The sequence below is a fragment of the Lissotriton helveticus genome, chromosome 2_1 (assembly GCF_964261635.1).
Source record: "Lissotriton helveticus chromosome 2_1, aLisHel1.1, whole genome shotgun sequence".
Lineage (NCBI taxonomy): Eukaryota > Metazoa > Chordata > Amphibia > Caudata > Salamandridae > Lissotriton > Lissotriton helveticus.
Genome location: NC_136059.1, coordinates 1003461582 through 1003483419, shown reverse-complemented (window position 1 = coordinate 1003483419; position 21838 = coordinate 1003461582). Strand labels below are relative to the sequence as shown.

The 21838-nt window shown below is 47.0% G+C and overlaps 1 long non-coding RNA gene across 1 annotated transcript in view; it reads left to right on the top strand.

Annotated features, from left to right (window-relative positions):
- Nucleotides 1–21838, top strand: part of LOC144819572 (uncharacterized) — a 94843-nt gene that overhangs the window by 22818 nt on the left and 50187 nt on the right. Inside the window, exon 3 of the long non-coding RNA XR_013607446.1 lies at nt 14605–14713. This is a non-coding gene — a long non-coding RNA (uncharacterized LOC144819572). The remainder of the gene's footprint in view (nt 1–14604; nt 14714–21838) is intronic.

Here is a 21838-nt window from a genome sequence, read left to right as displayed (position 1 = left end):
ACTAAAGGAAGTGCGAGATACTTAACAACATTTCTGCACCGCCAGAGTGCAATATTACATGAATTTGTACCAAAAATCGTTTTGCTGGAGATTTGAACCCAATTAGTGCTGTCCTGTAGAAGGTGGGAGAGATTGATTAGAGTCCACCAAAATGCGTCAACACTTGGGGGTGATTACGATGGCGGATGGACTTAAATCCGGGGATTGGGACCAACCGCCTATAAGGTGGTGGTCCCGCACATGAGATTATGGTGGCAGTTGCATCGTGTATCTCTAACACTGCTGTGGGTGCTGCTGGCTGCAGCACCCGCTGCAATGTCCTAAATGCACTGTTTGAATTTCCCTGCACTACGTGGCAGGCACCACGCTGTGCCTGCCACCTGGTGCAGGGAAATGTAGGGGTGTACCATAGCTGCCCCCCCCCCCCCAGTGCTAAACAAAACATCCCCGGCACAAGGTGGGGCTGCAATGGGCCCCCAAAGTCATCCTCACCAGCCTTTACATGGTGGTTTCACCAGCATGGAAACACTGGCAGGGAGGCAGCATCATAATATGGCAGGCGGTGCCTGCCATGCACTGCCACCATTCCACTGATGCAATGCGGTCCGACAGTCAATCGTTAGGATTGCTGCTGTCGGACCCATGGTGGATAGACTTTCCGTCCGTCACACACACCACCAGTCATCACAATCTGGTGGGTGGAATTTGGCCACACGATTGCAGTGAAACCACCACCAGCAGGCTGCCGGCGGCGGAATCACAGCAATCGTAATGACCACCTGAATCCAAATACGAGGAGATACTGCAATGAATAATATCAATTTCACCAGGACTCAGGCTTGATGTTTTTCTTAGGATCAGCAGATGTAACAGAATTGTCCATACTGTCCATTAGGGTGCTCACATTTTATATAAGGTGTCCACTTTGTACCTCAAGTTTTTCGACTTGAAGTATTTTTAGTGTGCCTAATTGTTTATTGGGGGACTGAAACTAGGATTTTTTTTAATGTATATTGTCACAACTATATTTCTCTTTTTATGCATTAAGAAAATATTATGAGATGTCTTATTTTTAATGAAAGCTTTATGTGGAATTTCTGTCTTAGTTCTATGTGTTTTAACAATTGACTACTTGTGGATGTGGGTGAGTGGAGTGGATTGACTCGTGGGATATATCCATTAGGTTATATTCTTGGCTCCAAGGGAAGTTTTTAATCATTACTTAGAGACTGCAAGGACATTAGATGCAATAAATAACGTTTTTGGTCATGCAATTGGAAAGATGTTTGAGATAGCATGCCTGGCCACTCAAAGTAAAAGAGTTATCCCTACTAGTGGTATTGCATTCAGTGGCAAACTACAGGACTTAAACCAATTCTTTACAGAAGATAGGGGTTATAGGTCTCAATATATCTCCTAACTGATTTAACACACCAGTTTTGGCTTTGTTTCTGAAAGAACTCAAAGGCATATCGATTTGAAATGTGCCTTTGTTTAAAGAGATACTACTACTAAGAAATGACCTTTTTGATTTTGTTTGATTCAGTCCCAAAGGTAAAATTAAAAACTACTCTGGAATCTTTTTGATGATTTTTAACATAGCTTTGTAAAAATAGCACCAATCAGTCTTTAATGACCTTTCAACAAGCATGAAATAGTAACCTCATGCCTACTGCTTAGTAGCTAGTGGGCTAGCTTCTTTAAAATAATTTGATTGTTTGTTAAAGTTGTGTCTCAAATGCAAAAACTGACCATATAGTAGATTATCCTTCAGCTTCTGGGGTTGATGACTATTTTATTTTAATGTGATGCAGGATTAATGTTTAGTATAAAGCAATGTGTATTGTATACCATCATCTTCATTAATAAACTGTAGGAAGTTGACGGATGTATTGTAAACAAAAATAGTGTTTACTGAACTAACCCAGTCATGAAAGATCTTGAGTTCTAAATTCATCCCTCAACAAATCACAAACATATTGTACATGTAGAGAATAATTTAAAGATATTATTACATTTTGAAGAGTTACTGTCATGGTAGTTCAATTTATTAACTTCTGCTATGTATAAATTTGCTATGTTGAGGGAAAGCACTCTCATAGCAATGTCTTTGAATATAAAAAAGACTACTGAAGATAAAGTTGTTCTTGCTGAGGACTTTTGAAACATATTCATAAACTATAAAAATGAAATCAAAGATCTAGAAAAAAAGATCCTTGATGACCAAAACATAATAAAAGATAAAGCAGCTCTAGAGAGATTTGAAGCAACTATAAAAGAATTTGAAAAAATATATATTTAGAAAAAAAAGAGAAGATGCAAAAAGACATTAAAGTTAAACCAAAGAGAGGACATATCTTTAAATATGTAAAGAGTTTGATCAATCCACCTGTTATTTTGAGAGAGGTGATTTTCCAGCCCCCTCCCCCGATGTGGTATAATTTTCTGACAGGTTTTGACTCATATAGTTATTTTAGTCCAAACGTTACCAATAGATTAAGTTTCAATGCTCAGCAATCTTCATTGTGTCAGTCTTTTTAATACAAAAATTAGAGGGCTGGGCCTCAAGGACTATGGAGAAGAGGTGACCATAGACCATGGGATTTAAGTAAATATACACTAGGACAATGACACACCTAGAAGTAATATTACAAAGGTTAAACACTATAAATGAAACCATGCCCATTTTTTTATCTTTCATCCCATTCTCTCACGGTAAAAGACATTGCAATAATCAATTAACAACTTTCATTTGTACTGAAACATAGGAATGGTCCCTTTTTCACCAAATTGGTACTATATTGCTTTAGTGCACATGCTACTCTGTATACTTTTGAAACTACAGGTATTATTGCCCCTCTACATATTATAAACTGAACAATACGATAAGCAAAGAGATCACTGATTTTGAAACTGTGGTCCTCTCAGAGTTTATCTGCTTAATCAAAAGAGATTTGGGAATTTTAACTTGTCTAAAGAACAGCATTAGCATTAAAATAATATGACACTGAAAAATGTAGGGCCACTCCACAAAATATAGACTTACTTTCTTGTTTAACTTTGTAATTTTAATAATTTACAAAGTACTTGCAGAGTTTTACGACTCCAGACACACAATACTATGAGTTGCGAAGTTGTCCACACCTGCAGATTCTGCAGTTGGAACGGAGAACACACATAAGAATAGGGAGTACAGAATCGTAAAACTTTGCACATGAACTATAAATACCTAAAAGTAGTAAACTTACCCCGACGTGTAAGTTTGATGTTGTGAATCATGACTCCATTAATTAAACGTTTTGCTAAGGCTGTAGTATTGTTTGACAAGATATAAAAAAATATGATTATTCTAAAGGTTTTTCAACAAAATATCTGAAACTAATTTTGTGAGAAACAAATATCATGTCTAAAATATTGTGATGTAATAATATTGTGGGCCAGAATTTCACAGGTAATATTATCGTTTCTTTTTAAAAAAAAAAATGAATATAGTTGTTAAAAATATCACTGTATTGTAATATAGATCTTTTTAATGTGTATTTTGTGTATGTTTAAGATCAATATATTGTATTTTTTAAATCTTTGTATTTTCTTGCATAATCATTTTAGGAGTGGGTTGTTGGGTTCATGGTGGAAAAGGATAGTGAGCAATTTAAATGTATTATTGTTATGTATATTATGTTTAGACATTTTGGGGCTCATCATTATGATGGTGGTGTTGGCAGTGGTGGAAAATGGCATTTTCTGCACGCGAGCAGCAGTCCTCACGCCAGCCATATTACAATGGGCAAAAATAGCTAATTTCCCGTCTACCGCGGTGTGACAGGAACTGCCATGAAAATGTGCCCGCCACCGCGGCAGTGGGAGCCAATAGAAACTCACCGCCGTGCGGAATAATGTCCCGACCGCCGTACAAATCAGGATGCCACCTACAGACAGTCACACCGCAGTGGAGAAACCACCCAACCAGAGACGGCAGAAGCACAACAGCGAAGCGCCAGACCAGACTCCCGGTCCCCTCCACCCGGTCCTGACCGCAATGGAGCCAGCTCTACAAGCCTTTCCGGTGCTGTACCTGATACACTACCAGCAAGTTATGCACTGCCGCGGACAACGCCGCAGGTACGCAATGATACAATTCGGTACACAACCACAACACACAACTCCTGGCCTGACATATGGTTCCTGTCCACAACAGACACTCTTGTGGGGACAGGGACACATCCACAAGAGTGTCCTACCTGGCACTAAATCACCCCTCCGCATCCGGGTTACCAGTTAACCGTGAAATTACAGTAATCTCTAAGTCACGTCACCGCAGCGGTGAAGATGCCGGAAAACATGCGCACAATGCAGTAGGCAGGGCTGGTGCCATGCATGAGCAGTTCACAAAGACTCACAGGGCCACAACCGCACCCTTTACACACTAGGCCCCCCCACACCCATCAGGAGACATGATGTGTGCCTCTCCTGTGCCCCCTGCACCAACTAACCAGCCAGATGAACCCTGACCCTGCACCACTAACACAAAACAACCAGGGAGCCAGTCACAGCAGTGGGGCTGAAGAGGAACACACAGCACAGAAGCTCAGGGCCTGGTCAACTCTCCTACCCACACCCACACTCCACTCATGTCAAGCAAACTGAGCCCAATCACAAATGATCACTCACACTGAATATTAACAATACCCTAACTGTACACACTGCCTGTCAAGTCACCCAGATACAACCCACACTGACACACAGCCGCATACACATACTAGATGCTAGGCCATCACTGCACACATCCACAACAAACACAAAACAGATGCACATGCCAAACCTTCATATTGCAATATCGCAAACACAGCTGTATATCAGGGGATGCACACCTGGCAATTACAAGGCAACATACACTCACAGCACTGAATGCACAACAAGCTGTGTGTGCACAGCAACCAAACAAGTAGCACACATACCTTTGTGCCACAACATGAAACCCCACAACACTAATCACCACAGCACACAGATAACTTCACACTCAGGAAGGGTAGCAATACCTCAGCAAACACACATACAGCTCATCCATCACCCACAGATGCATAAGTCTGGGACACCCAGGTGCAAACAACATGACCAGAGGACTGTGCAACACAAACAGTTGAACTGCATATGAGCAACCCTGACTGCAAACCAGTACAAGACAATCACACATAACCAATTGGGAAACTGTCCTGAGTGGCACATTGGTCCTGTGCACAGATCAGCAACATAAAGCACAGTGTAACAAATGAAGTAGTGGGGAGGGACACACACTAGCAAACCAAGGGGATAGCTAACATGAGAGTGAAGTGGTGTGTACGTCAGTAGTATACATGGTGTGTCCAATCACAATGGATAGTCAACATAAGCACAGATAGGGGATGGTCCAACTCAACATCCCTCATGCCACACAGCATCAAACAATTTCTCAAGTGACAGAAATGCATGAGAAAAAACACCCTCAATGTCAGTGTGGCTGAGCATGTCTGCACAGTGAGCACAAACAGTATCAACACACACAGCTGATCAACATAACACAACACTGACATGCCAGTCACACACTTGCATACTCACAATTGCCACCAACAACAAGTAGGTGTCCCCCAGAAGTGCAAGGACACACCAACACACTGCACGGTGCACAACCTACAACTCCCACATGTGCACACAATCACAAGCACAGGGCTGCCTAATCCAAACAACAGGCACTCAAATCCAGGTTGACACATGTGTACAGTTGCCATTGCAGGGGCACACACACATTACCACTACTGACAAAGTCACCCCCTTCACACTGCACACTTCATGACCACCCAAGTGCGCACATTGAAATGTACCCATGTGACTAGGATGACTGGCCATCACAAGATGAGCATACACCAGCACTGCTGTCCACACATCAAGAAAGATCACACAGACATGATGGACACTGGCCAGCCTGCCTGCAATAATGCAGATAGAATCCCACTCTGAGCTGGCAGTGCAACAAAACATCACGTGTATACAAATTAGCTAACCGCATCATTGTTTGATTATGATAACAGTAGTTCATCGCAAACAACCATCATTGCACCCCAAGCCTCAGAGTCAAGAAGAACTGAAGTGCCTGTCACCTCAGCAAAACCCTGAAAAAGAAAAATCAGCCTTTGTCAATGTTAAATTGGCATACAGAGCATATGTTACATTAAACCATACCCACACATAAAACCCTTTATTTAGCAAGGACACTGACAAAGCAGACAACAGGAGTAACTTTCTTCATTCACATTTTACACAGATAGGCATCAAAAGTAGACAATAGCAAGGCCACTGGCCAGTCCAAAGTGCAGAGTAGGTACATGGGGTACTGCACAGGGAATGGGCAAACACAGCAGTGAACATCAAGGCCAGTGGTCAGTCCAAAGTGCAGAGTAGGTACATAAGATCCTGCACAGGGAATGGGCAAACAAAACAGTGAACAGCAAGGCCAGTGGCCAGTCCAAAGTGCAGAGTAGGTACATGAGATCCTGCACAGGGAATGGGCAAACACAGCAGTGAACTGCAAGGCCAGTGGCCAGTCCAAAGTGCAGAGTAGGTACATAAGATCCTGCACAGGGAATGGGCAAACAAAACAGTGAACAGCAAGGCCAGTGGCCAGTCCAAAGTGCAGAGTAGGTACATGAGATCCTGCACAGGGAATGGGCAAACACAGCAGTGAACTGCAAGGCCAGTGGCCAGTCCAAAGTGCAGAGTAGGTACATGAGATCCTGCACAGGGAACGGGCAAACACAGCAGTGAACAGCAAGGCCAGTGGACAGTCCAAAGTGTAGAGTAGGTACATGAGATCCTTCACAGGGAATGGGCAAACAGTAATGAACATCAAGGCCAGGGGCCAGTACAAAGTGCAGAGTAGGCACATGTGTGCATAAGATCATGCACAGGGAATGGATGAGACTGTACACTGCCATGGTCAGCAACACAGTTAGGGTGATAACAATAGGCAGTCCAGGCACCGCTGTGGGAGAGACAGATGTGTGAGGGCAACTTTGACTCAGACTTGGCTGTCAGTTGGACTGGGAGGTGGCTGAGTGTCATGGCCAGTTGGAGGACTGGACCTGGGAGAGAGAGGACAAGCTGAGGTAGAGGCATCAGTGGCTTTGGGAGTCCGAGGGCTGCTTGGACTGGGTAGTGTGGTGGCACGTGGAGGCAGAGACATGCTGCCGTGAAATACAGTGTGGTTGGGAGAATGTGGAGGGGTGCCTTACCACTTCTTGGGGAGTCTAAATGACTTTCCTGTCATGGTAGGAATGGGAGGCGGGGCGGCCACAACAGGCACACTCTCAACCAAAGCTGCATCAGGTGCAGCCGGTGGCCCTCCCTCCGAGGAAATGCTAGATCCAGCGGTACGCTTGGCCAGGCCTTGCCTTTGCCCCTCCAACCCCTGTTTACCAGGTGTACCACCTACAGTGCCCTCCTTACACTGCTTCACAGTGGTGTGGATGGGAGTTGAGGTTGTGGGTGAATCTGCATTGGAACTCTTTTTATGTTCACTCTTAGCAGGCACCAGCTTCTCAGCAGGCACTTCAACTGTCTGCTTTTCTTTGTGAGATGCTTTTGGGACAGGAGAGTCCTTGGCTGGGGATGCCTCTAAGGCATGTGAGCCTGAGGCCTGCCTCTTGGCTTTATGCCCCTGAGTGTCAGCTGAAGGGCTTTTGCCTTTGCGTTCTGGGATGGACTTGGATTTTTGGGGGATGGCGTCTGCGCTCTCTGGCCTGCTTGGGCTGCTGCTGTTGTGTGCTGTGTGTGCTGTATCTTGAGCCTGAAGTCTGTGGTGTGTGGTCACTCTCGTCAGATGTAGGCACTGCCAGGGGTGTGGCCAAAGGGACTGGAGCTGGACTCTGAGCCTGTGACAGCTGAATGGCTGCTGTCACCGTGGTGGACAAAGACTGGACATTTTGATGTAGCCCACTCATGTCTGAATGAATGCCCTCCATGAAGGCACCTACCTGTGCCAACTTTTTGTCGTGATCTAGGAAGGCATTGAGGATAGTTGTCTGACCCACACACAGCTGGTGCAAAAGGTCCACAGCTTCAACACTGATGGCATCAGGGGAGACTGGGGCAAGGGCAGCGGTGCCTGGGGTGAAGGACACTCTTCCCTTCTTACTGATGTGAGCACTTGCAGCACTAGTGGAAGTAGCTGGGAGGGCAGGCACTGGACGCTGTGTGGTGGAAGAGGAGGCAGAGTTCCAGCTCCCTGTGCCTGCCAACATAGAGGTGTCACCGCTGGCATCAGATGACGTTGAGGCTGGTAACTCTGGCTGATTCCTCAAGCAGACTCCTGTCCTGTCCCTCTCTGAGGCGCGGGTCACATCAGTGTGCTTGTGTGTAGCAGTCGTGCTTTATGCCTCACCACTGGTGTCTATCCCCTGTCCTTCTGTGCACACGGTAAATGCTGCAAGAGACAGTCGTAGGGTCAGTTCAGTGGCATTAACACAAACATCCTGTGCCAGCAAAGCACTAAATTTTGCTGGTCACCCTGTGCAGTAACACTGTGCTTCCTCAATTCCAAATTACAATTTTGTGTGTTATCATGCAAACTTGGCATAAGTGAGTCATGTGATGACCACACAGGCAAATAGCCTGCCTGTGGCTCCGTGTAACCAGACATACAGATCCCTCTGAGCATACCTAGGTCCCTGAGGGGGGGACATATGTACCTCCCAACATGTTGCCACAGTCACATCAGGAGGCAGCAGAAGGAGACAAAAATAAGTGGAAATAACAAGGACCCCCTGCTTGACCGATTACAGGAAATTCCTAGGTCAGGGACATAACATATGAAAATAACAACCTAGGCAATTTACTATTTGCTTGTCAATATTATTGTGCCACTGATATTAATTTTGTGCCATTTGTGTGTTTTTTATTGAAAATTGTATCTTTGTCTTTTATCTATTTTTTTCTAATTAAATGTAATTGTTTTAATGTATGTTTTGAACTGTTGATGTTGTAGCTTTCTCTGTGATAAGCTAAACACCATTTTAAATAATGTGATTCTATGTGTAAACCTTGTTTTAATATATAAAGAAATGTTCTACAAGAATAAAAATCAATAACTTCACATGTCATTATTTTATTATTGTTTCCTCTCTAGTATCCTTATTGACAAGCAAATAGTGAATTGCCTAGGTTGTTAATTTCATATAGCAGAAGGAGACAACACAGATACACACAAATTCAGTCTACAATGGCCATGAACTCTTGCCATCCACCATGTTGTACTTTGGGGCACACCTACAGTTGCACATTGTTCTCAGATGTGTAGTCCTCCAAATTCTGAGTTCAAGCACTACACACATCTACACACATTGAAGTAAGCACACTCAAATGAAGCACACTGCTGTTCCCTTCCATGGGATGTTCCAAAATAAACCAATGCAGACGATGCCAGAAGGCCACAACTCAAAATGCAATGTCAAGGGCCATAACTTCAATGACATGATAAAGTACAGGTAGGGAAAATGCATGACAGCTGCACCCAACACAGAGGCCACTTACAAGCCATTGCATCTCACTAGCACCATCACAACACTGGCCCAGGCTTGGAACACAGGTAGTCACTCACAACCAAAGTCACCCGTCCAAGTATACTCACCCCCAGCTTGCTGCTTATGCTTCTTCAAATGCGCAACCAGCTTAGGCTGTGTCACAGCTAAGATGCAGGCCATAAGTGGTGTCCTGCTCCGGCGCACCAGCCTTCTAGTCCAAGGGAGCAGCCCCAGCATCATCTCTGCCACATTTTTGCTCAGCCGGCAGATATCATCCCACCTCTTATGATAAGGTGTGCGCCGTCAGTTAGAGACACCTAGAACCTGCACCTTGTGTGCAATGACCCTCCACATGGTCTTATGCTAGTGGACTTTGAGCTGCAGGCATGGGAGACAAGTGGGGAAAAAATCAGTGACACAGGGTTATGTACCACTACCTCTCACTACAGGAGCATGATACTACTTCACAGATATGTCTAGCAGAGGCAATGCAGCATCTCACATAGTACATAAAAGCATGGGCGAATCATACAATAATGCATTGCAGGTATGAGGGTGGACACAGTACCTGCCCATCTTATAACATGCAGGATGCCAGCACTGAAAGCTATGTGTAGGGGGCACACATCTGCTACCCAGTTTTTGGTTGAACAAGACATACAATACATTTGCAAATATGTTTCAGGGCAGACACTGCGCAGCCCTCAATGTCCTTGCCATGTGAATGGCTCACTGTGTCATGGAGGTCACATGTAGGGACATGATCGTACAATCTCACACCCTTCTCACAAGTTCTGTTGGTTGCACTCTACAGGGCTAAGATAGCTCTTTGATGTATAGTATAGCAGACAACCCATATGTTCCACTCTGTATATTCAGTGATGTGTCCTTGTCAGATTGGGCAGTGACTGTGCAGGCCAGGTGGGCTCTCAGTGAGGTCCAAAGTGGGGCATCAGAAATGTCACATGCATGGACAACATGAGAGCTTAAACAGTGCCTTCACATGCGAGTCAGTACACATATCGAATAAAATGGAAGGGACTCAGTACAAATGTGCTAGAATCTGCTGGGTCATGGGTGAATTACCAAAAAGAGTGTCACTCTCTGGCATTTAAGTCCTGTGCATAGTGCTGACCCATACATGGTGGCAATTCAAAGTCAGACACACTTCTATCAGTACCCTCTGGACGTAAACCCTCAGCGATGTCACAGATGAGCCAGTGAAGAACATCATGGACCCACACATTCATTCACACAGGCCATTTCTGTCCTGACTCCCGCTTAACCAACCTGCTGTGTCACTGTATGGCTAAAGAAACGATGCATGTCCCTCCCATTTTGATGTGCATCCAGTGTATACCCATTTTCCCTGGAATCACACTAGGCAGTGTATGACACAACCCCACACTCTCGGGCTCATACAGCAGCAGATCAACTTCATGTGTGCCCTCCCTGCACTCTCACTTCCTCTCTGAAACACTTACCATGGCATCTGGAGCACCATACAGCCTCCCATACTGTGTGGGCACCTCGTCTACCAGGACGTCCAGCTCCTCATTGGTGAAGGGACGGGCCCTGATCTTCTCAGTCCTTGACATCACTAGGTCCATGAGACAGGACCAGCAGGAGTTGGTGGTGAGGGGTGTCAGGCAGCATGCCCTGGAGACAGGAGCAGCAGCAGTTGGTGGTGAGGGGTATCAGGCAGCAGGCTTCGGAGACAGGAGCAGCAGCAGTTGGTGGTGAGGGGTGTCAGGCAGCAGGCTCTGGAGACAGGAGCCAAAATATTTTCAAAAAGGGGGTGGTGATGGACAGAGTATCTGAGTTAATCAGAACACTCCTACCCAGTCAAGAGATCAGGGCTTGATCCATCACCGTTTTTTAGCTCACTGCACCATCCCAGTTCAGAACCTGGCTACATGCAAATTAGTCTGTCCCTGGCCCAGTGCATCATGGGAAGCTTGTTTCCTTTCCAGTAAAGAATTGGCTTGGTAGTTTGGTCTGCCCTGTTCCCATGATGCACTGGGCCAGACTAATTTGCATATAGCCAAGTTCTGAACTGGGATGGTGCAGTGAGCTAAAAAACGGTGATGGATCAAGCCCTGATCTTTTGACTGGGTAGGAGTGTTCTGCTTAATTCAGATACTCTGTCCATCACCACCCCCTGTTATGAATCGGTCTGGAGACAGGAGTAGCAGCAGTTGGTGGTGAGGGGTGTCAAGCAGCAGGCTCTGGAGATAGGAGCAGCAGCAGTTGGTGGTGAGGCGTGTCAGGCAGTAGGCTCTAGAAGCAGTGGAAATGTGAGGCTCTCTCCCACACATATATACCCCCTGGGGTAGTATTAGTGGATATAAGCTACTGCAATTGGTGTTCCAGGTCAGTTTTTTTTAAATGCATCCAATGGCCGGCTCCACGGTGGCGGAGCACTCTTAATGTGATTTTCAAAATTGCATTAGGCGACTGCAATTGCAGTTCCCGTTGGCTGTAAGGGCTTGGGCATTGGCAGTGACACACCGCAGGGGCCTGGCAGCCACTACTGCGATTGTGCATCTTTCAATTGCATTCAATGACCAGCTCCGCGGTGGTGGAGCATGCCTACCACGATTTTCAAAATTGCATTAGGCTACCATGATTGCGGTTCCCATAGGCTGTAAGGGCTTGTGCATTGGCGGTGACACACCGCAGGAGCCAGGCAGTCGCTACCGCAATATGGCTGCCATACATTGCTAGGAATGTCCATGATTTGCGTGGGGCCAGGCGAACGCTACCACCATATAGGTGCTATACATTGCTAAGGATGCCCGTGATTTGGATGGCAGAGCAGGCCAACCAACATTTGACAATGAGCATATATTTATCACTACTAGAGTGTGGCTTTGGCATTGGCTGCGACAAACCGCTGGGGCCAGTCGGTTGCTAGCACGATATGGGTGCTATACATTGCTAAGAATGACCATGATTTGGGTGGCAGAGCACTTTGCCGGCACTTATGGACACATCATGCTGTGTCAATGGTCAATGGACAGTTCTCAACAGTACACAGTGGCCACATGATTAATGGGACATGGTTGTGCACACAATGCCAATGTAACATTTACCACACTGCTGACTACACATGCCATGTTTGTGTATATGATTTTAAACATGGGCATGTACTCCCTCACATGTCACTTGTGATATTGCTAGGAAAGTGCACAGAACAGTGTTGTGATAGACTACCCAATGGGTACACCTGTCAACGTGTGACAGGGCAGAGCAACTCACAGTGATGAATGTCTGACTACACATTGTGCATATGTCACTGTCTACTTTGCTTGGCTCATGCACATACTTGTTGTTAACGCACAGACTGTGCTCATTGTGTTGTTGGTGTGTGCCCTGTTCGACTTACGCAAGAAGGTGGAAGACAGTAGTGTTGCAGTTTCACACATATGCTGTATGAACCACTCTCAGGGCTGCTCATGCAAGATGTAGCCAGATCCCTTTGGGCATTCATGTAATTAGGTATTGTTTTTGAGATACTCGCTGTGTAAAAAGTGGACAAGTGCACAACTAGTGTAGCTTAAGGTGTCCCTACATGTAAGTTGTGTTGTAAGCTGAACTGTGATGACAGTCATTGCTGGCGTTGTGTCACTCAAAACATGAGATGTTGGACACATCTCATGGTGGATTGCATTGACATGTGTCCCCTTTCATCGCACCTAGGAGGCAAAAAATGTGCATCGTACTTTCACAGTGCTGGTAGACATGAGGATGAGGAGGTCATATGGAAATTCCGTCTGGATCGACCCACCCTGCAAGACCTATGTACTCTGTTGAAGCCCCATCTGCGGCCTCGCATAACATATCCAACTGCTTTCACACCAACGCCTAAGCTGATGGGGGCCCTGCATTTTTTTGCTACTGGATCATTCCAGTACACTCTGTCCAGCTAGGTGGGATGCTGCAACCTATGTTCAGCATGGTGCTACGTAATGTCCTGACCGCTATGATGACCTACAAGGACAGAGATATCCTTTCCCCAGGTGGGATGAATTGGCGGCTGTGAAGGCAGATTTTTATGCCATTGGGCACATCCCCAATGTTGTTGGTGCCATTGACTGCATACATGTTGGCCTAGTTCCACCACAGGTACATGAGCACATCTACAGGATCAGGAAACAATTCCATTCCATCAAGTGGTGTGCCAGGCGGATATGATCATCTCCCACGTCTGTGCCAAATTTCCTGGCTCAGCCTATGAATCATACATCATGCGTAACAGCATTGTGCCACAGCTGATGGCTAATCTGCTTCCAGAGCATGCATGGATTGTGGGTGAGTACGCAGAATCAAGTTGCGTGCTGTGTGTGTGACATGCTGTCCTCTGTCACAGTTATATTACAAAGTTTGTCAGTGTAACTCACACCTAGGTGACTCTGCATATCCCAGCCGTCCTTGGTTGCTAAGCCCACTGAGGAATCCCAGGACCCCAAGTGATGTCCGCTAAAATGATGCCCATGGGAGGACACGTTGTATGGTGGAGCGTACTTTTGGTCTCCTGAAGTCACGATTTCGCTGCCTAGACAAGACCGGAGTGCACTGATGTTCTCACCCTAAAAGGTGTGTCAGATTGTAGTTGCATGCTGCATGCTCCACAACCTGGCCTTGCTCAAGGAGATCCTCCTGCTCCTGGACGCTGATGAGCAGCCAAGGCCCCCGCCTGCTAACCAACCCATGTCCAGTGACGGGGAAAGTGGAGAGGAGGAAGGTGTCAACCTGCGTCAAAAGCTCACCAAGCACTGCCTCACTTGAAGGTAAGTGACAATGTACAACGGGGCCCTTGTCTGCTGATGTCGTTGATGAAAAGGTCTGTGTGAGCATTGTGACTGCAGCCTGTTGTTGACTCAGTGCTGGGTGCCAATGTTTCTGGGACCGGGTAGTTATGCACAGCTACAGGATCTCTATATTGGTACTGTTGCTCATTGTAATGTGTGCAGATTGGAGTACCTTGATGACTAGTGTTGGGTGATGCCACCACCTGATTAATGAATGTTTTTCTGTTGTGTTTTCCTAGGTCCCTTCAGCCTCTCCTTGCCTACAAGCAATCCGTGCTCGTGGTACATTGTGGTCATGGTGAACATTGCACATCCTGTGATAAACACGAAGCAGACACAATGACATAGGTGTGTAAGGAGTGTTTATTTACAATGGGTACATTTTACAGGGGAGTGAATATTTACAAAAAGGTGATTAGTGAAGCAATGAGTTGGAATATGAATATGAGACAATCGAATAGTCACCACAATGATGTGGTGGCCCAGTCCAACAGACGGATGCCATTAACATGGCAATGTGGGGAACAAAGTCAATGGCAAGGTAAAAAGAGGTGCCATCTTGGCTGGCTCCTTGACTGGCGTTTGGCAGGTGTTTTGCCATGGGATCCTCCCTGGGAATTCTTTGTTTGGCCCTGTTGGACTTGGCCCTTTTGGCAGGTTCACCCCGAAACTTTTTTGCATTTGCCTAGCCTGTTTCTGTAACCTGGTGGTGGTGATTTTAGGCCTCAGCGCACTTTTTCACTGTGGTACAGTGTAAAGTGCATGCGCTCTCTGTGTATGTGTGGTGAGAGTGGACTGCCCTCCCATAGGAATACATGGGGAATATGGGTGACCATGGTAGTACCTGATGTGTGGGGAGTGCAGGGTCGAGTTTGGTATGTGCGAACTTGTGAGATTAAATGCTGCGCGATGATGTCCGCAGATTTATGAGTCTAGTGTGGAAGTGCCACTTCTAGAAGTTGCCAGAAACCGGTCCCCGGAAGCTTGTTTCCTTTCCAGTAAAGAATTGGCTTGGTAGTTTGGTCTGCCCTGTTCCCATGATGCACTGGGCCAGGGTCAGACTAATTTGCATATAGCCAGGTTCTGAACTGGGATGGTGCAGTGAGCTAAAAAACGGTGATGGATCAAGCCCTGATCTTTTGACTGGGTATGAGTGTTCTGTTTAACTCAGAAGCTCTGTCCATCACCACCCCTTTCTGAATCATTACTTCTAGAAGTTGGCATGTCTGTGCAGTGAATGTGAATTGACTGTCTGGCTTGTGATTGGCTGGAGCTGGCTGGTGTGCTTGGCTCCAGGAGTCAGGATGGATCTGCCCCGGTGGTGAATGAAGAGATCTGCATGTTGATGGCAGGGAGGAGTGCACCTGGGACCTGAATAGGGCTGGGCTTTCCCTCCACAATGCTGGCTCCACCCCCTGTGGTGTGTCTGATGTCACTGACCCACCCTGTGAATAGGTTGAGGGGTTGTGCAAAACAAAGTGCTCAAGAACCAGTTGCGTCTGGTTTGCCCCTTGCCTGCACCTTTGACAACAAAGGAAATGTGAGTATAAAAAGAGGCTGTGACCTCATGTAAAATGTTCTTGTTCTTTGACTGGAATCTGCCCAGGGCGTGCTGCTGCTGGGGTCCAGGGGAAGGCTTGCCTCCCTTGGCCCTGCCCCTGGATGCAGGAGGACTTCTTTGGGCCCCTTTTTACTTTAGGGGCATCCCTTGGGGCCTTGGTGGTTTCTATGCCCCCAGATCCTGAGGAGCGCTTTCTTTTGCTTGTCACTCTTGCCCAGCTGATGGGAGCACTTCTGTCCCCCCCCTGGCAGCGCTGGGCTGCGATCACCACCGAGGGAATCCCAGCGTAGGGATTCCCCTATTTTGTCTAGGTATTGCACATGCCCACCCTGCATTGTGGCCGATTCTTCATTATAAATTTATACGGGTGCCCACCCCATTTATGGGAGCCTTAGCGGGTGCCCACCCCACTTCTACTTTTTGTTCCTTATTTCGAGGGTGCCTACCCCTCATTTTGGTCCCCGGGATTCACTGCCGCGGCCCGCGGCGAAAACAGGAAGCCAGGCACTACTGCCCGACGGCAGGCAGGACTTCCGGTTTGGAAGGGAAGTCCCGCCCTCCGCCGCGCTGGGATTGGTCGAAGTCCCGCGCCTGCCCGGAAGAAGAGGCGCCCGGAGCCTTGGGGGCTCTACCTCCCAAGTTCCGGTGCAGCGATGGGGGACTGGGTGAAGCATTGGTAAAGGCAGGGCTCTCGCGTGGAGAGAGAGCCCCGCAGAGAGCAGCAGAGCCAGCCCAAAGTCCGGCCTGGTGAGTGGGGCCAACGGAGAGGCAGCCTTGGTAGATGGTAGGAGGCCCCGGGGGTGGAGGAAGCTCCCTGTGCAACTCATGGTGCCTGGTGAGATACCACACCAGATTCCTTTTTCTTGAGCAGCCCCCGCCTGATAGGGGGGTCGCTCCAACAAGGGGGGCACATTGTTGAGCCAGAGGAGCCAGTGGGCATTCCCAGACCCCCCTCGTGTTGCCAAGGCCTTAGTTGGTATGGCAGCTGCCCCGATAGCTAGAGGGCAGCTGCACCGTGGCCCTGAGTGTTTAAAGGGCCAGAGGGGCCCATGTTCCCTTCCCTGTGAGATTCCTCAGCTGATGGGGGCAAGGTCTTTTTGAGTAATGGGGCATGTTTGTTTAAGGAGCCGTGTGCTCCAGGGGGGCATGATTTTCAGAGCCAGATGGCTCCCAATGCTGCCCAGTATTCCCTGAGCCCGAGGGCTCCCATGATGGCCCCAGTTCTAGGGGGCATGTGTATTTTAAGAGCCTAGAGGGCTCCACCGCATTGCTGGTGATGGTCAGTGCCTAGAGGGCTCCAGCCTGTGGTGCAGCTTGTTTCCAGGGCTACTGAGAGCCCATGCCACAGTTTACTTCACAGCTGCCCAGCAAGTAGTGGGCAGCTGCACCATTTAGGCGCCATTGGAGTCAGAGTCCCTGAGAGGGACAGAAGTGGCACAGTGGTGCCAGGCCTTCCACAGCTGCACAGCACTTAGTGCCAGCTGCAGCGTTTAGGCCCTGTTCTTGTTCTCAGCTGCCCAGCAAGTAGTGGGCAGCTGCAACGTTTAGGTTTGCGCAGATGGCGCACCCCAGACTGGCGCTGCGTTGTCAGTGCGCCCTGACATTCTGGACACAGGGCATTTGAGCCCCTTCTTGTGATGGCCAGTTGGCCAGGGGGGCTGGTATGTGGATAGGACGCAAGGCCCTAAATGTGATTTATGCGCTCTAAATGTGGCATAAGGTGATTGCCTACTGTACTTCTACTGGTTAGGCCTAATGTGATTTATGCATAATGTGCAATGCCTTTATGCCTGTGATACCACTAAATGTGTTTTCATGCTTAGGAGGTTGTTTTGCCTAGTATAGTTTATACTAGTGAGTTTATGTGTCCCTGCGTAATCTATGCCTATGGTGATTAGTATTGCGTAGTGTGTACCTACCTTTTACCAGTGATTACTGGTTGTATTCTACAATTGTTATTTTGTGCTATTTCTACTATGTGCTATTTCTACTAAGTGCTGATCCTGACAGTAGCCCACGTGGCCCTGTCCTGTGTAAATAATCCCTTGTGCATATTGCCCATGCCAGTTGGCACAATGTTTATTGTGTGATTACTATCTGATGTGTTTTGGAGAATACAAAAGTTATTTTTATATAACCTTGTGTGGAGTTCCTTTTGTAGTGTGCCTGGGATGTTGTTGCTGTGTGGGTGCGCAAATGCTTTACAAATTGCCTCCGAGATAAGCCTGACTGCTCGTGCCAAGCTAACAAGGGAGTGAGCAGGGGTTATCTTGGCGTGTGACTCCCTTGCCCTGACTAGAGTGGTGGTTTCTGACTTAGCCAACCAGAAATCCCAGTTCTAACAGGCCCTTTGGTCTTTTTGTAGGAGGGGTCTCTGCTGCAGGGCCAGTGGGATCTGAGGAGGTTCACGATTTGGCCCATGCAGGTATCGATGGGCCGCAGCAGCAGGCGCAGCTCAAGGGAATCCTCCTGAGCCTGGCCTATTTGTCCCTGGGCCCGTTCATAGGCCCCAAGGACTCTGGTGATGTTGTCCAGAGCTTCGGTCCCAGTGTCCGGTTGTCTTTGACTCCCCCTTGCCTTCCCACCTGCCCTGCTGTCAGACCTGTTGCCTCACCACTGTACATACCCACCTACTCTCCCTGGTCTCCTCAGTTGGTGGGGTGGTCATCCTCTGGGGCAGGGAGAGTGTGGCAGGTAGCACTGGAGGTGGTGGTGGTGGAGGTGGAGCCATACAGGTCGTAACTGCAGGAGTCTGCGTCATTGTTGTTGCTGATGTGGTGGCAGGGGGACAGTGAAGTCCTGGGACCTGTAGCACCATGGCATGCCAGATGGGCCTGCTTCTTGCTCCGCATCCTCGAAATGCAGGGAGTCATCATCAGAGAGTCCATGTTCCGGGGGTGGAGACTGGCTGTGCAGGTTATTGTTGTCATCCTCTGCAGTCAGTTCTTGGTCATCTGTGGGACAGAGTGGAAATGGTCATTGATGTGCACCCCCAAGCTTGGTTTTCAATTTATCTTATTTCCAGGTTATGCAACAAATAGTTTACTAGTTCTCACATTGTATGTCTGCACAGTAATGTGCTTCATGACATGACATGGGGGTACATACATTATTTTTCCATGGTGTGACATGTCAATGGGTAGCAAGGCCTACATGCAGATTTTGTGATTACGAGGACATGTCATCTGACAACTGGCAGCACTGCGACTTCATGTGAAGCGTCTTTGCTGATTACTCTGCATGGCAGGCGTTACATCTGTGCATGAACTAGCCATTGTCATCCCATGCATACCTTTGCCATGTGCTGTGCTTTGATGTATTTGTTCTACAGTCCATGCTTGCTTTTTTTTCATATGGTCCTTCAAGCTCAGCCCCCATGGAACTTTCAATGCTGTGCTTGTTTGTGCCCTGAGTTTCTCCAAAATGGAATTAGGTCAGTCACACTCTTGTTTCTGTGACAATTACATATGCTTAGCTGTCTGCACACTGTAATTTGTTATTGTCTCTGGGTCAAATTTGGTGGGATTGGAGGGCTGGTGTTGTCATATGGCTCCATGCTTTTTGAGGGGAATGGTGGGGTGCACTGTCTGGTGTCACATTGGGGTGGTCTTTCTGACACATCTCTCTGGCTGTGTGTTTGAGTGCTCATCCTGCTCAGGGGTGGGACGAGGGGGCTGGTGGGAGTTGTAGTGCAGGCCTCACACCCCCAAACTGCCCTCCCTGGGAAGATGGCTACCTACCAGTGAGTTTGTTCGTTGTAATCCAATGACTGCCACATGCTTCTGGGTGGGGGGTGAGCTCCATCCTGCTCAGGGGTGGGACAGGGGGCCTGGTGGAAGTTGTAGTGCTGGCTGCCTGTACACATGTAACTCTGTGAATGTTGCAGGCTACCTTTGGGGTGATTTGGATGGAGTGGATTTTACATCTGTGAGACCTGTATTGGGTATTGTGGTGCATATGGATGTACTTGGGCCTAGGTGGTGTAGCTTTGTGTTGTGCTAGACAGTACATGGCAGTGTAATGGTATACATTTGTTTGTCCTTACGAGCCTGCACTCCCCCGGCTGTTCCTGTGAGACTCTCTCCTCCCATGTAGTGAATGTTTTTGGTGTAATGGGAGTGCCACCGCCAGTCATCTGAGCCAGCTGACGGTTCTTGTTCTTCTTCTGTTTTACCACCCTCTTCAGGTCATGCCACAGCTCCATGATTTCCTGCTTGAAGCGCGGGGTGGTACTTACTGCATTGACCTTGTTGACTATGCTTTCCCACATCTGTGCTCTGGTGGATAATGGTGCCTGTTGGACCAGGTGACCAAACAATTGTGGTTCTACTCTGATTATCTAATTTACCATGACTGACAACTCACTCTCTGTGAATTTGGGCATTTTCTTTTGTGCCATGGTGTGTGAAGTGCAAATGTTTTGAGGTGCAGTTGTGTGGGTGTGTGTGTGTGTGTGTGTGTGTGTATGTTGTGGTGCTGGTGAGATGTGTGGTGTTTTGCCTATTCAATGTGCTGCAGGGGTTGGTTCCTTCAGGGCTGGAGTAGTGCAAAAGATTCTGGTCAGGGAAGGGGCTAGTTTTATACTCAGCTATGTGGGAGTGTCAAAATGGGGTATGACTGTCATGTGTGTTATCCTGGGATTTGTATTTTTCAAGTTGCCATGGGGGGGTGTCATTGGGGTGTGTCAGGTGTTTTTGGTTGCAGAGCTAATTTGGTGTGGGCACTTGGTGGCCTTGTGGTGTGTTTTTATTGTCGCCTGCCATATTTGTCACGGAGCGTCCGCGGCAGTGGTTATGCAACAGCCCTTCCACCGGCTCTCCCATTCATCACTGTTTGTGATTGTGGCATTCGGGAACAAAGGAACGTACTGCTGTCACATCGGTGGAATCCTAATTTTCCGTGTGGTGACTCCGCTGGCCTGGCGGCGGTTTAGTGTGTTTCCGCCTCGGATGCGACCACTGCGGACAGATTATCACCAGCTCTGCCCGCTACCGGCGGTCTTTCGTGATGTTGTTCCGACGCAGTCGGGATTTGTGGCCGGTTGATCCTAATATGACCGCCGGTTTTGCCGCTGGACCGGTGGACGGTTGATTTCCGCTACCATGGCGGTCGGGGTGGTTTTCCGACAGCCATCGTAATAGACCCCTTTGTGTGAAATGGTATCTCTGCTTTTAAAATATTATCTTTTTGAAAATGAGTAACCATGTATGTTTTCCTGTTTTTTATTTTCCGAACATTTTACATTTAAAATAGTTTTTATTATTTTTAAATATTTATGCTTTTGTAATTTATTTGGTTTTTCTCAGTGGGAGTTAAAATTTATGTAATCTAATTTTAAAACGTAAAAACGTTATAAATTTTATTTTTTTTATATTGAATCAATTATTATTATTAGTAGTAGTAGTAGTAGTAGTAGTAGTAGTATTAGTATTAGTAGTAGTTTATCCATTTTAAAGTTATAGCAAATATTTGTTTTCAAAAAGTTTGGTAGCAATCTCAATATACCTCATTTATATCATGTGGTTTATTTTTGGGGAACATTTGAAATGGTTTTCTGTTTTGTATTTATTTTAGCGTAATATCGACTTAAGCTTTGTGGAAGTAGTTTATTTTGTAACCTAAAAGTACATCACGTCTCCCAACGTGGGTATGTTTGGAGTGGGTATAGTAAATCTGCTGCTCCCCTAAAATTCAACACTTTCCTCAATGTGATTAAGTTTGTAATTGGATTAGGTAAACAGACCCACTCCCCCCCAATGTCCAACACTTCCCCAATGTAGATTTGGACATTAGTATATCTGTCCCCCCACTGAAAATTAAAATTACAACACTCTCCCCATTATGGTTAACTTTGGAGTAGGGATAGTAAATCTAAACTCCACAAAATCCAATACTTTCCCCAATGTGGTTAA